Source organism: Triticum dicoccoides, chromosome 3B (assembly GCF_002162155.2).
Source record: "Triticum dicoccoides isolate Atlit2015 ecotype Zavitan chromosome 3B, WEW_v2.0, whole genome shotgun sequence".
In the NCBI taxonomy this organism is placed as follows: domain Eukaryota; kingdom Viridiplantae; phylum Streptophyta; class Magnoliopsida; order Poales; family Poaceae; genus Triticum; species Triticum dicoccoides.
The window spans coordinates 599,960,349-599,973,412 of NC_041385.1; positions in this window are offsets into that span (position 1 = coordinate 599,960,349).

Genomic DNA, 13,064 nt, shown 5'->3' on the forward strand with positions numbered 1-13,064 from the left:
GTCTCTTCGAATTATCAGTTTCGTTTGGCCTACTAGATTGATCTTTCTTGCCATGGGAGAAGTGTTTAGCTTTGGGTTCAATCTTGCGGTGATCTTACCCAGCGATAGAAAGGGTTGCAAGACACGTATTGTATTGTTGCCATCGAGGATAACAAGATGGGGTTTATATCATATTGCATGTGTTTATCCCTCTACATCATATCATATTGCTTAATGCATTACTCTGTTCTTATGAACTTAATACTCTAGATGCAGGCAGGAGTAGGTCGATGTGTGGAGTAATAGTAGTAGATGCAGGCAGGAGTCGGTCTACTTGTTATGGACGTGATGCCTATATACATGATCATGCCTAGATAACGTCATAATTATTCGCTTTTCTATCAATTGCTCGACAGTAATTTGTTCACCCACCGTAATACTTATGCTCTCGAGAGAAGCCTCTAGTGAAACCTATGGCCCCCGGGTCTATCTCTTATCATATTTTCTTTCAATCTACTTTTATTTGCATCTTTATTTTCTGCATCTATATTATAAAATACCAAAAATATATTTATCTTATCATACTATCTCTATCAGATCTCACTTTCGTAAGTGACCGTGAAGGGATTGACAACCCCTTTATTGCGTTGGTTGCGATTTCTCGGTTTGTTTGTGTAGGTGCGTGGGACTTTTGAGGAGCCTCCTACTGGATTGATACCTTGGTTCTCAAAACTGAGGGAAATACTTATGCTACACTTTGTTGCATCACCCTCTCCTCTTCGGGGAAAACCAACGCTAGCTCAAGGCGTAGCAACTTCTGGTGGGAATTGTTTTTGGCCCCTGGTGTTCGGCTGGCGAGGCTCATCCTCATCTTCGCTTGGTGTTTCCCTTCCCTTGTGTTCGGAGTTTAACTTGCCGGCCTGCTAGAAAACCCAACATTCTTTGTGGGTATGATTTGCAGGTTTGTCGGAAGTGCCATGGATTTGGCACAATCTGTCCAGGACTTTGTTCAGGCTGGATGGTTCCTCTTTACTGCCTTTGAATGGCTTCTTTCCTTGACCAGGTCGAGAGCCCCTAAATCCGGTGTTGACCGCTGTGCTTTCCGGACTATCGTTATTCCGACGTTTGTGCTTATTGTGCCGTGGCTTCTCGTTGCCATCTCGGATTTCGGATGTACCCGGGTCGCTGGTGCCTCTACGGGCCAACCAGCTGTCCTCGCCCGCACAAAATCGGGTCATGAGGCTTGTTAAGGCTGCCATCATTCTTGGCTTTACTTGGCCGAGGTATCTGGCAAGCCACTCATCTCGGATACTGTGTTTAAAGGCCGCTAATGCTTCGGCATCCGGACAGTCGACAATTTGATTCTTCTTAGTGAGGAATCTGTTCCAAAGTTTGCGGGCGGACTCTCCGGACTGCTGTATTATGTGACTTAAGTCGTCAGCATCTGGAGGCCGGACATAGGTCCCTTGAAAGTTGGCCCTGAAAGCATCCTCAAGTTCCTCCCAACTTCCAATTGAGTTTTTGGGGAGGCTTTTCAGCCAATGATGAGCTGGTCCTTTCAACTTGAGGGGGAGGTATTTGATGGCGTGGAGGTCATCCCCACGAGCCATGTGTATGTGAAGGATAAAATCCTCAATCCAGACCCCAGGGTCCGTCGTTCCATTGTATGACTATATTCACGGGTTTGAATCCCTATGGAAATTCATGATCCAGCACCTCATGCGTGAAGCACACGAGGTGTGCGGCCCCTCTATATCTGGCCGCGTTGCGGCATGCTGCCGGCTGCTGTTGCTCCCGGTGTTGATTCCGGACTGGTATTTGATCAATATGATCGTTGTGGTGGCCCTCGTCCCGCGTCGAAGCATGTCCTATGGACCCATAGATGGATCTAGCTGCACTGGCCTTTTTGTCCAAGAGTGCTCGTAAATCGTGTGTGGTATCGGTGGCTGCTCTATCGCGGCCATGAGGTGGTTGGTCCGGCTGAGTAGCCGTATTGTTTTTGGGTTGAACGGGTGTTGCGGCTTCGTAGTCAAATTTGGGTAGCAGTTTGCGCTTTGGGTAGCTCTTTGTGTGGCGATTATCGCCACATTTCCCTTCGGTGTCCAACACCTTATTCCATCTTCGGTTGAGCGTGTCCTGCGCGGCCTTAAGCCTTTGCTTCTGCTTATTCAGGCTCCGTGCTGTGGCCAGGAGTTTTCTGTGGAGGTTATCTTGTTCCGCATCATCAACCGGCCTGTTTTCTTCTTTGGAGGTAGCATGATGAGTTCGGCCCTCTGAGTTTATCTGATTGGGCATCTGCTCCGGGCTGTATTCGGCATGACCTGGTTTGTCCTGCTCCATTGCTGGGTCCCTATGGCCGTTGTTGCCTTCGGAATCGACTGGAGTGTCATCCTGCTTTGGGTTGTTATCGATATTTTTACTGTGACTGGACCTGAGGCGGCGCTTACGCCGTCGTTTTTGCTTTGGCCTGGGGGGTTTATCCTCGGTTGTGTCCTTTTTGTCACCATTGTATTCTTTGGGGGTGTCCACCATGTAGACGTCGTATGATGAAGTGGCTGTCCAGCGCCCCATGGGCAGTGGTTCCAGATCGTCCCCTACATCCACGTCCATACCGTCGATGTTATTAGGGTCGGAGTCAAGCATGTCTGTTAGGTCATCGACAGTGGCTATAAAGTGGGTGGTGGGTGGGTTGCGATTTTCTTCGTCTTCCGTATCCCACACGGGCCGGACATAGTTCGGCCAGGAGTCTTCTGACAGAGAGAAAGACCTTAATGAATTTAGCATGTCTCCGAAGGGTGAGTGCTGAAAGATATCCGTGGTAGCGAACTCCATGACTGGAGCCCAATTAGATTCGATGGGCACGGCTGCGCGTGGTCCGGAAGACACTACCGGAGGTGAGTCCGAGGGTCCGGAGGTACAGATTTCCTAAGAAGAGGAGTCTGTGTTTGGCTCCAACGCCGATGAGAATGCGGCCTTCGGGGCGGGGTCCATCCAACCGTCCTTGGGAGGCACGGTCTGCTCTGGAACAAAGTCCGGAGCTGAAGCAGGTGCGATGTTCCGAATACTGTCCGACTACAAATCTAGGTCATGCTCGCCGTGATTGTTCAGCGCTCCTGACACGGGCCCGAATCCGTCGAAGATAAAGTCTCCGCGGATGTTGGCGGTGTAGTTTAGGTTTCCAAACCTGACCTGATGGCCAGAGGCGTAGCTATCGATTTGCTCCAGATGGCCAAGTGAGTTGGCCCGCATGCGAAACTGCCAAACACGAAGATATGTCCGGGGAGAAAAGTCTCCCCCAGGGCAGCGTGGTTGAAGGTTGGAGAAGCCATCTAGCCTTACAGCGATGACTCAGAGGAACTCTCAATGAAAGCACCAATGTCGGTGTTAAAACCGGCGGATCTTGGGTAGAGGGTCCTGAACTGTGCGTCTAAGACTAATGGTAACAGGAGGCTGGGGACACGATGTTTACCCAAGTTTGGGCCCTCTCGATGGAGGTAATACCCTACTTCCTACTTGATTGATCTTGATGATATGAGTATTACAAGAGTTGATCTACCACGAGATCAGAGAGGCTAAACCCTAGAGGCTAGCCTATGGTATGATTGTTGTTGTTGCCTACGGACTAAACCCTCCGGTTTATATAGACACCGGAGAGGGCTAGGGTTACACAAAGTCGGTTTATAGAGGAGGAGATCTACATCCCAATCGCCAAGCTTTCCTTCCACGCCAAGGAGAGTCCCATCCGGACACGAGACGAAGTCTTCTGTCTTGTATCTTCATAGTCCAACAGTCCGGCCAAAGCATATAGTCCGGCTGTCCGGATACCCCCTTATCCAGGACTCCCTCAGTGAGCACAAAGTAACATATATCATGAAACAACAAAGTCTAACTCTTTTCCTATGCATCGGCATGTCATAAAAGAACAATTCATGCACACAAAGTAAAGGCCAATGCATAGTATAAACAGTTTCTTGCAATTTGATCATATTGGAAACATAGAGAGGTGGAGATATAGTTCCTCTCTCATAATAAATGCAAGTAGGAGCGGCAAGCACATGCGTATTACATTCATCATAATCATCATGTGTAGTAGTAAAAGGCAACCCATCAATATAATCCTTAATAAGCACAAACTTCTCCGATATAGTGTAGTTTGGAGAATTCAAAAAGATAATAGGACTATCATGTGTGGGTGCAATAGCAACAATTTCATGTTTAACATAAGAACTATAGCAAGTTCATCTCCATAAGCATAGTTCATATTGGCATCTTGGCCATGAGCATAGCAGGCATCATCAAAAAGGGATATTTCAAACGAAATAAAGGGATCATAGCAATCATCATTCAGTAAGCATGAAGGGGAATTAAACAATATATGAGTTGAAGAGTTACTCTCATTAGAAGGTGTGCATGGGTAGATAATCCGCTCTTCCTCCTTTTGTTCTTCGCTCTCCTCATCATCTTTTTCATCCAATGAGCTCACAGTTTCATCAACTTCCTCTTCCATAGATTCCTGCAAAATATTAGTCTCTTCTTGGACAGCGGAGACTTCCTCAATAAATGCATCAATATCAGAATTGAATTCATAATTCTCATAGAAATATTTAAGTATAGCAAAATTTTCAGGTCTATAAACAGCATCATCAAGATTTTCACACGTTTTAAACAAAGATTCAATTTCATAAGCACCCATAAAAGCAACAAATTCTTCTATTTGTTCCACATCATAGTAATCATATATACCATTAGCATAAGAAGCCAAGGTTTTATTATCATTAAATTAGCATGAAAAGGAAAGGTGTGGAGCCTTCATCCTAGAGCAACAAGTATAATCATATCTCAAGCATAGTTCCCGAGCATACCAATGCAACATATGAATTTGATCCCATAATAATTTCCATTTTTGAGTCAAGCAATAATCCCTAAAGTATTCACATTGATCCAACGTGTCTCCCATAACATAATTGAATGGGGTTTTCTCAGGATTATCAAAGTAGTACATAATTTCTTTCACATAATGAGCATCGAGGGTTTTAGGAGGTTCCCCATCTCCATGAGTAGCAAGTACACCTAATTTTTTTTGGTATTTTGTGTTCCATATCCATAACTAAAGATAAATAACAACTTAGAACAGCAAATAAAAATTACTTAGTGATAAAGCAAACAAGCACACACGAGAATATTCACCCCACGCTATGACTCCCCGGCAACGGCGCCAGAAAAAGGTCTTGATAACCCACAAGTGTAGGGGATCAGTTGTAGCCTCTTTCGATAAGTAAGAGTATTGAACCCAAGGAGGAGCTAAAGGTAGAACAAATATTCCCTCAAGTTCTATCGACCACCGATACAACTCTACGCACGCTTAGCGTTCGCTTTACCTAAAGCAAGTATGAAACTAGAAGGACTTTGTAGGTGTTGTTGGATAGATTTGCAAGATAATAAAGAGCACGTAAATAAAAAGTAGGTGCTGTTTAGATGAAGACAAAACTAAGTTAGTTTTAGTAGAGAGCTTTTTGTCGAGAAAGTTATTTGTCCCTAGGCAATCAATAACTAGACTGGTAATCTCTATTGCAATTTTATTTGAGGGAGAGGCATAAGCTAACATACTTTCTCTTCTTGGATCATATGCACTTATGATTGGAACTCTAGCAAGCATCCGCAACTACTAAAGATCATTAAGGTAAAACCAAACCATAGCATTAAATCATCAAGTCCACTTTATCCCATACGCCACAACCCCCTTACTCGGGTTTATGCTTGTGTCACTCAAGCAACCCACTATAAGTGAATCATGAACATATTGCAACACCCTATAGCGGGAATCCCTCACGCTTGCGCGACATGGAGGGCACAATAGGACAGCACCAATAATAAAACATGCAACTCAAACCAATCACGATCATCAATTAACCCATAGGACAAAACAGATCTACTCAAACATCATAGGATAGCCATACATCATTGGGAAATAATATATAGCGTTGAGCATCATGTTTAAGTAGAGATTACAGCGGGTAAAAGAGAGGTTACACCGCTGCATAGAAGGGGGAAGAGTTGGTGATGAGGGTGGTGAAGTTGTTGGTGTAGATTGCGCCACCGGAAGCAAGGGGGAGAGAGCCCCCTTCTTCTTCTTCTTCCTGGACCTCCTCCCTAGATGGGAGAAGGGTTTCCCCTCTGGTCCTTGGCTCCCATGGCGTGGGAGGGGCAAGAGTCCCTTCGAGATTGGATCTGTCTCTCTATCTCTCTCTGTTTCTGCGTTCCCTAATTCTGCCCTTTCACCATTTCTTATATATCCGGAGATCCATAACTCCGATTGGATTGGAACCTTCGCCCGGATTTTTCACTGAAAATTAGCTTTCTTGCGGCAAAAGAAGAGCGTCAACCACCTCATGGGGTGCCCACGAGGGTCAGGGGCGTGCCCCCTGCCTCATGCCCCCCTCGGGCACCGTCTCACGTTTATTCTTCCTCCCAAATCTCACACATATTCCAAAAATATTCTCCGTCCGTTTTTATCCCGTTTGGACTCGTTTGATATGGGGTTTCTGCGAAACATAAAACATGCAACAAACAGGAACTAGCACTGGGCACTTGATCAATATGTTAGTCCCAAAAATAATATAAAAAGTTGAATAATATTGGCATGGAACAATAAAAAATTATAGATATGATGGACACGTATCAACCAGCATGTCATACTTTGATTCGGCGGTATTGTTGGATGAAGCGGCTCAGACCGACATTACACGTACGCTTACGCGAGACTTATTCTACCGACGTGCTTTGCACATAGGTGGCTGGTGAGTGTTTGTTTCTCCAACTTTAGTTGAATCGAGTGTGACTACGTCCGGTCCTTGTTGAAGGTTAAAACATCACACTTGACGAAAAATCGTTGTGGTTTTGATGCATAGGTAAGAACGGTTCTTGCTAGAAGCCCGTAGCAGCCACGTAAAACTTGCAACAACAAAGTAGAGGACGTATAACTTGTTTTTGCGGGGCTTGCTGTGATGTGATATGGTCAAGGATGATGCGATATAAATTGTTGTATGAGATGATCATGTTTTGTAACAAAGTTATCGGCAACTAGCAGGAGCCATATGGTTGTCGCTTTATTGTATGCAATGTAATTGCCATGTAATTGTTTTACTTTATCACTAAACGGTAGTGATAGTCGTAGTAACAATAGTTGGCGAGATGACAACGATGCTACGATGGAGATCAAGGTGTCATGTCGGTGACGTTGGAGATCATGACGATGCTTCGATGATGGATATCATGAGCACAAGATGATGGCCATATCATGTCACATATTTTGATTGCATGTGATGTTTATCCTTTATGCATCTTATTTTGCTTAGAATGTCGGTAGCATTATAAGATGATCCCTTACTAAAATTCAAGATACAAGTGTTCTCCCTGAGTATGCACTGTTGCTACAGTTCGTCGTGCCGAGACACCATGTGATGATCGGGTGTGATAAGGTCTACGTTCACATACAACGGGTGCAAGCCAGTTTTGCACATGCAGAATACTCGGGTTAAACTTGACGAGCCTAGCATATGCATATATGGCCTCGGAACACTGAGACCGAAAGGTCGAGTGTGAATCATATAGTAGATATGATCAACATAGTGATGTTCACCATCGAAAACTACTCCATCTCACGTGATGATCGGACATGGTTTAGTTGATTTGGATCACGTGATCACTTAGATGATTAGGGGGATGTCTATCTAAGTGGGAGTTCTTAAGTAATATGATTAATTGAACTTTAATTTATCATGAACTTAGTACCTGATAGTATTTTGCATGTCTATGTTGTTATAGATCAATGGCCCGTGCTACCGTTCCTTTGAATTTTAATGCATTCCTAGAGAAAACTAAGTTGAAAGATGATGGCAGCAACTACACGGACTAGGTCCGTAACTTGAGGATTAGAACGTCTGGCAGAGCAAAGCTGATCACTACTCGATAGTTCAGTGTGCCATGCTTTACGGCTTAGAATCAGAACTTCAACAACGTTTTGAACGTCATGGAGCATATGAGATGTTCCTAGAGTTGAAGTTAATATTTCAAGCAAATGCTCGAGTTGAGAGATATGAAGTCTCCAACAAGTTCTACAGCTGCAAAATGGAGGAGAATAGTTCTATCAGTGAACACATACTCAAAATGTCTGGGTATCATAATCACTTGACTCAACTGGGCGTTGATCTTCCTGTTGATTATGTCATTGACAGAGTTCTTCAATCACTGCCACCAAGCTAAAAAGGCTTCGTGATGAACTACAATATGCAAGGGATGGACAAGACTATTCCCGAGCTCTTCGCAATGCTAAAGGCCGTGGAGGTAGAAATCAAAAAGGAGCATCAAGTGTTGATGGTCAATAAGACCACTAGTTTCAAGAAAAGGGGCAAAGGGGAGAAAGGGAACTTCAAGAAGAACGGCAAAAAGGTTGCTGCTCAAGAGAAGAAACCCAAGTCTGGACCTAAGCCTGAAACAGAGTGCTTCTACTTCAAAGGGACTGGTCACTGGAAGAGGAACTGCCCCAAGTACTTGGCGGACAAGAAGGATGTTAAAGTGAAAGGTATATTTGATATACATGTTATTGATGTGTACTTAACTAATGCTCACAGTAGCGCCTGGGTATTTGATACTGGTTCTGTTGCTCATATTTGAACCTCGAAACAGGGCTACGGATTAAGTGAAGATTGGCTAAGAATGAGGTGACGATGCGCGTGGGAAATGGTTCCAAAGTCGATGTGATCGCGTTCGGCATGCTACCTCTACATCTACCTTCGGGATTAGTTTTAGACCTGAATAATTGTTATTTGGTGCCAGCTTTGAGCATGAACGTTATATCTGGATCTTGTTTGATGCGATATGGTTATTCATTTAAATCAAAGAATAATGGTTGTTCTATTTATATGAGTAATATCTTTTATGGTCATGCACCCCTGATGAGTGGTCTATTTTTGTTGAATCTCGATAGTAGTGATACACATATTCGTAGTGTTGAAGCCAAAAGATTGAAGTTTAATAATGATAGTGCAACTTACTTGTGGCACTGCCGTTTGGGTCATATCAGTATAAAGTGCATGAAGAAACTCCATGTCGATGGACTTTTGGAATCACTTGATTATGAATCACTTGGTGCTTGCGAACCGTGCCTTATGGGCAAGATGACTAAAACTCCATTCTCCGGAACAATGGAACGAGCTACTGACTTATTGGAAATAATACATACCGATGTATGCGGTCCAATGAGTATTGATGCTTGTGGTGGGTATCTTTATTTTCATACCTTCATAGATGATTTGAGCAGATATGGTTATATCTACTTAATGAAGCATAAGTTTGAAACATTTGAAAAGTTCAAAGAATTTCAGAGTGAAGTCGAGAATCATCATAACAAGAAAATAAAGTTTCTACGATCTCATTGTGGAGGAGAATATTCGAGTTACGAGTTTGGTTTTCATTTCAAAAAACATGGGATAGTTTCACAATTAACGCCACCTGGAACACCACAACGAAATGGTGTGTCCGAATGTCGTAACCGTACTTTATTAGATATGGTGTGATCTATCATGTCTCTTACTGATTTACCACTATCGTTTTGGGGTTATGCTTTAGAGACGGCTGCATTCACTTTAAATAGGGCACCATCAAAATCCGTTGAGACGACGCCATATGAACTGTGGTTTGGTGTAACATCCCAAAATTCTAAATTTTGGAATGTTATATTAAATAGATAGTTTTGATTGATTGTTTGATTGTGGTGTGGTTGCTTGTATGATATTGAGTGAAATTTTAAACTTTTGAAAGTTAAATGAGAGGGAATAAAAGGACTTTCCAAAACTTTCATCTTGCTTTTATGGTCTCCATGAATTCAAATTCTTTTCAAATACAAAACCCTAGAGAGAAGATGACATGACTTCTTCCATTTAAATAATTGAAAAGGGTTTTGAACAGATTTGAATTTCATTTGGAACTATTTCAAATTCAGAAACTTTAAGCAACTCAATGATTTTCATGAGAGAAGATAAAGTGACTTCTTCAAAACATATGAGATATGAGTTGGGAGTTTAAAAGAAATCCAATTTAAAGTCCCGTTAAAAATTATTTTCGATTTGGACTTGTTTGGATTTTATTCAAATTATTTTTCTCCAAAAATAAAAAATATATGGAAATTAAGGTAAAATGATTCCCTATAGTGGAAAAATGGAGAGAAATAAATTTGAAATCATTTTGGTATTTTTAAATTGATTTTTATGAGGTTTTATTGTAGTAGAAGCACTCTTTGCTTTATTTAGATTTGTGTAGTTTTATTTGACTTTAGAAAATGGTTCATGTTGTAGAAAAACTTTTTCTGAAAATTTTGATATATTATATGCCTATATATCATTTTTATTAATTGTGGTTTTTTTATTTTCTCTTGTCTGTTAAAAAAAATTCCTCGCCGACTGTGCTGGCCCAGCTTCAACCAGGCCGCGGCCCAGCACGCCCGTCACCTTCGTCCCTGAGCGGGATCCACTCGGGAGTTCGCCGCCGCCATGGCGGCCGTTCCCGCCTCGGACTCCTCGTGCTGCCTCTCGCTTTCCCCTTCCCACGCCTCCCTAGGCCGCCCCCCTCCATAAATAGCCGCACCCCGGCCCCTCTCTCTCCTCCTCGATGCGTCGCACTCGCCGCAACCGCCGCAACCGGCGAGATCCGCGACGCCGCCGAGCCGCCGCAAGTCGCGCCGCCGCCTGCTCGTCTCGCTGCCGCCGCTGCCGTGCACCTCGCTGCCCTCGCCGCTGCCTACTCGCCTAGCTGCCCCGCACCGCTTCCACCGCCGCCGCTGCATAGCGCACCTCGACCCGCCGGAGTCCGCCGCTGCCGGCGACCGTCGACCGAACCGGTATAACTGTTGCTTCGACCCGGTTTATTTAGGGTTTTCTCGGTTTTCCTTTTAAAACGGTTTTCTTATTTAACCTAGTTATTTAGAGTACGTTCGCTGGTTAGGTCTTCACAGCGAGTGGATTTGTTCGTTAGCGTTCGTTAGCGAACGTTCATTAAATAGCCTTTTCGTTTTATTTTATTTTTGCCAGGGACCCGTCTGCGATTGAAGTTTTTACATATTAGTCCCTAGTCTTAAAACGATCACTACTTTTTGCACGTTAGTCGGAATTAGACAAAACCAACGCCTACTTCTTCATTATGATCTCCTCTATCCAGTAATCCAACTCAAACCTGTTTTTGAAAGTTTTAAAATTTGAATTCAAACAGATTTATATTCAAACTTCTTTTGATCATAACCTGAGTTTTATAACTCCGTTTGAGTTGATTCTTTTTGCAAATCGAAGCTCTTGGCCTAAACTTTCTGACAAGGCCAAATCCACATAATTTTAGTACTGCTAGGAATTGTTTTATGTTGCAAGAGTTATTTTCTTGGTTTTGATGTTTTCCGAATTGTCTTCTTTGTTCTTTCCGATCTTTTGAGTGATTGCTTATGTGTGGTTACTATTGCTTGCTTGCGATAGATTGAACGGAGTGTGACAAATAGAACTATCAGGAGTTGAGTGTGAAGGTTCTTCATCAACAGTACAAGCAAGTAACACTTTGATCATACCTCTTTACTACCAAGTTTTATTGCATTAGATCAATCCTCAAACATTGCATGGTTAGGATCTGTTAACATGTGGGTTTTGGGAAGTAGATGATGATGTAGAACCTATTGCCCTGTTTATTATCAAAACTTTGGGAGTTACTTCTATGTTATGCTCAGGATTGCTATGCTATGCTCGTAGACGTGGTTTAGGTGAGTGTATCCATGACAGATGTGAGTACTGTTAACTAATGGTTAACTTAAGGTGGCTACTTAAATACACATTTGGCTGGATTGTTTGTGGGCACCTGGAGAATCCAATGTTGTTAGGATATCCTGGGGTTCCGTGTGATCATCCTAAGGTCTGCCACCCAGGCTCAAAGGGATCATAAGATTATTCATGCTAGCAACTTCCATGTGCAGCCACAAGCTATTATGGGCTCTAGCATAGTTGATTAAGTTGCATGACCTCTTTCAGTGGTGGGCTAGAAGATGTAGGGGAAAGTAGGTGTAACTGTCCATCCAGAGTAAAGAGTAAATGTTTCTAAAATACTGTGTCTCGGTCATCCGTTTCTCAAACACCTTGTAGTGCGAGAAATCCAATGGAAGAGATCGAGTCTTGTGGGGAAAAGTGCGCAAACCTCTTCATAGTGTACAAACTAATCATGGTTAGACATGTCCCTGATTATGGACATCTTGAGTATCTGGTTCTTGGATTATCATGTTGATCTCATCACATTACTTAAATAAATTGTTGGGTTGATGATTATTAATTTGGGTTTGAGTTGGAGGAACCTTCTCAATGTTTTCAACAAATTTTGTAGTTAAATAAAATTTATTCCTTTGTTGTTGGGAAAAATTGGCTTTATGCAAAAAAGTAAACTTAGAGCTTTCCACCAGCCAAATATGCATGTAGTGATAGCTATTACTCATCATTATCCTATGGTGTGAATTTGCCAGTACATTCAATGTACTGACCTACATGGCTACAATGTCTCATGTTGTAGGAATCATACGACGAGAAGTGATACATTAGGGTTACGATTTCTACACTCAACTTTGCCGTTGGTGTTGATGGGAATCCACAACCTTGTTGTTTCTTCCGCTTTATGGATTGAGGTAATAGTATTGACGTTACTTTATACATGTGATTTACCTCGGTTATAAATCCTCGAGTACTGTGTGTGTTAGCATATCGATCCAGGGATGACACTTAAGCACAGAGACTTGATCGTTTGAGGTCGGGTCGCTACAAGATGGTATCAGAGCACATGTTTACTGTAGGACGTGACCCTAGAAACTGGCAAGCCCATAGGAAAGATTTTCTCTACAACTTTATTTTCAAAAAGATCTCTTACCTCTCTTCTCTTCTGAGTTTATTCAAATATTCCCTTTTAGTTAGACTATACCCTTTCCCCTTTTGACCACACAAAGATACGACTGATGAGACCACTCCAAGAAGTACAAGATACCAGACAACTAAGAACACTTCGGAATGAAGAGG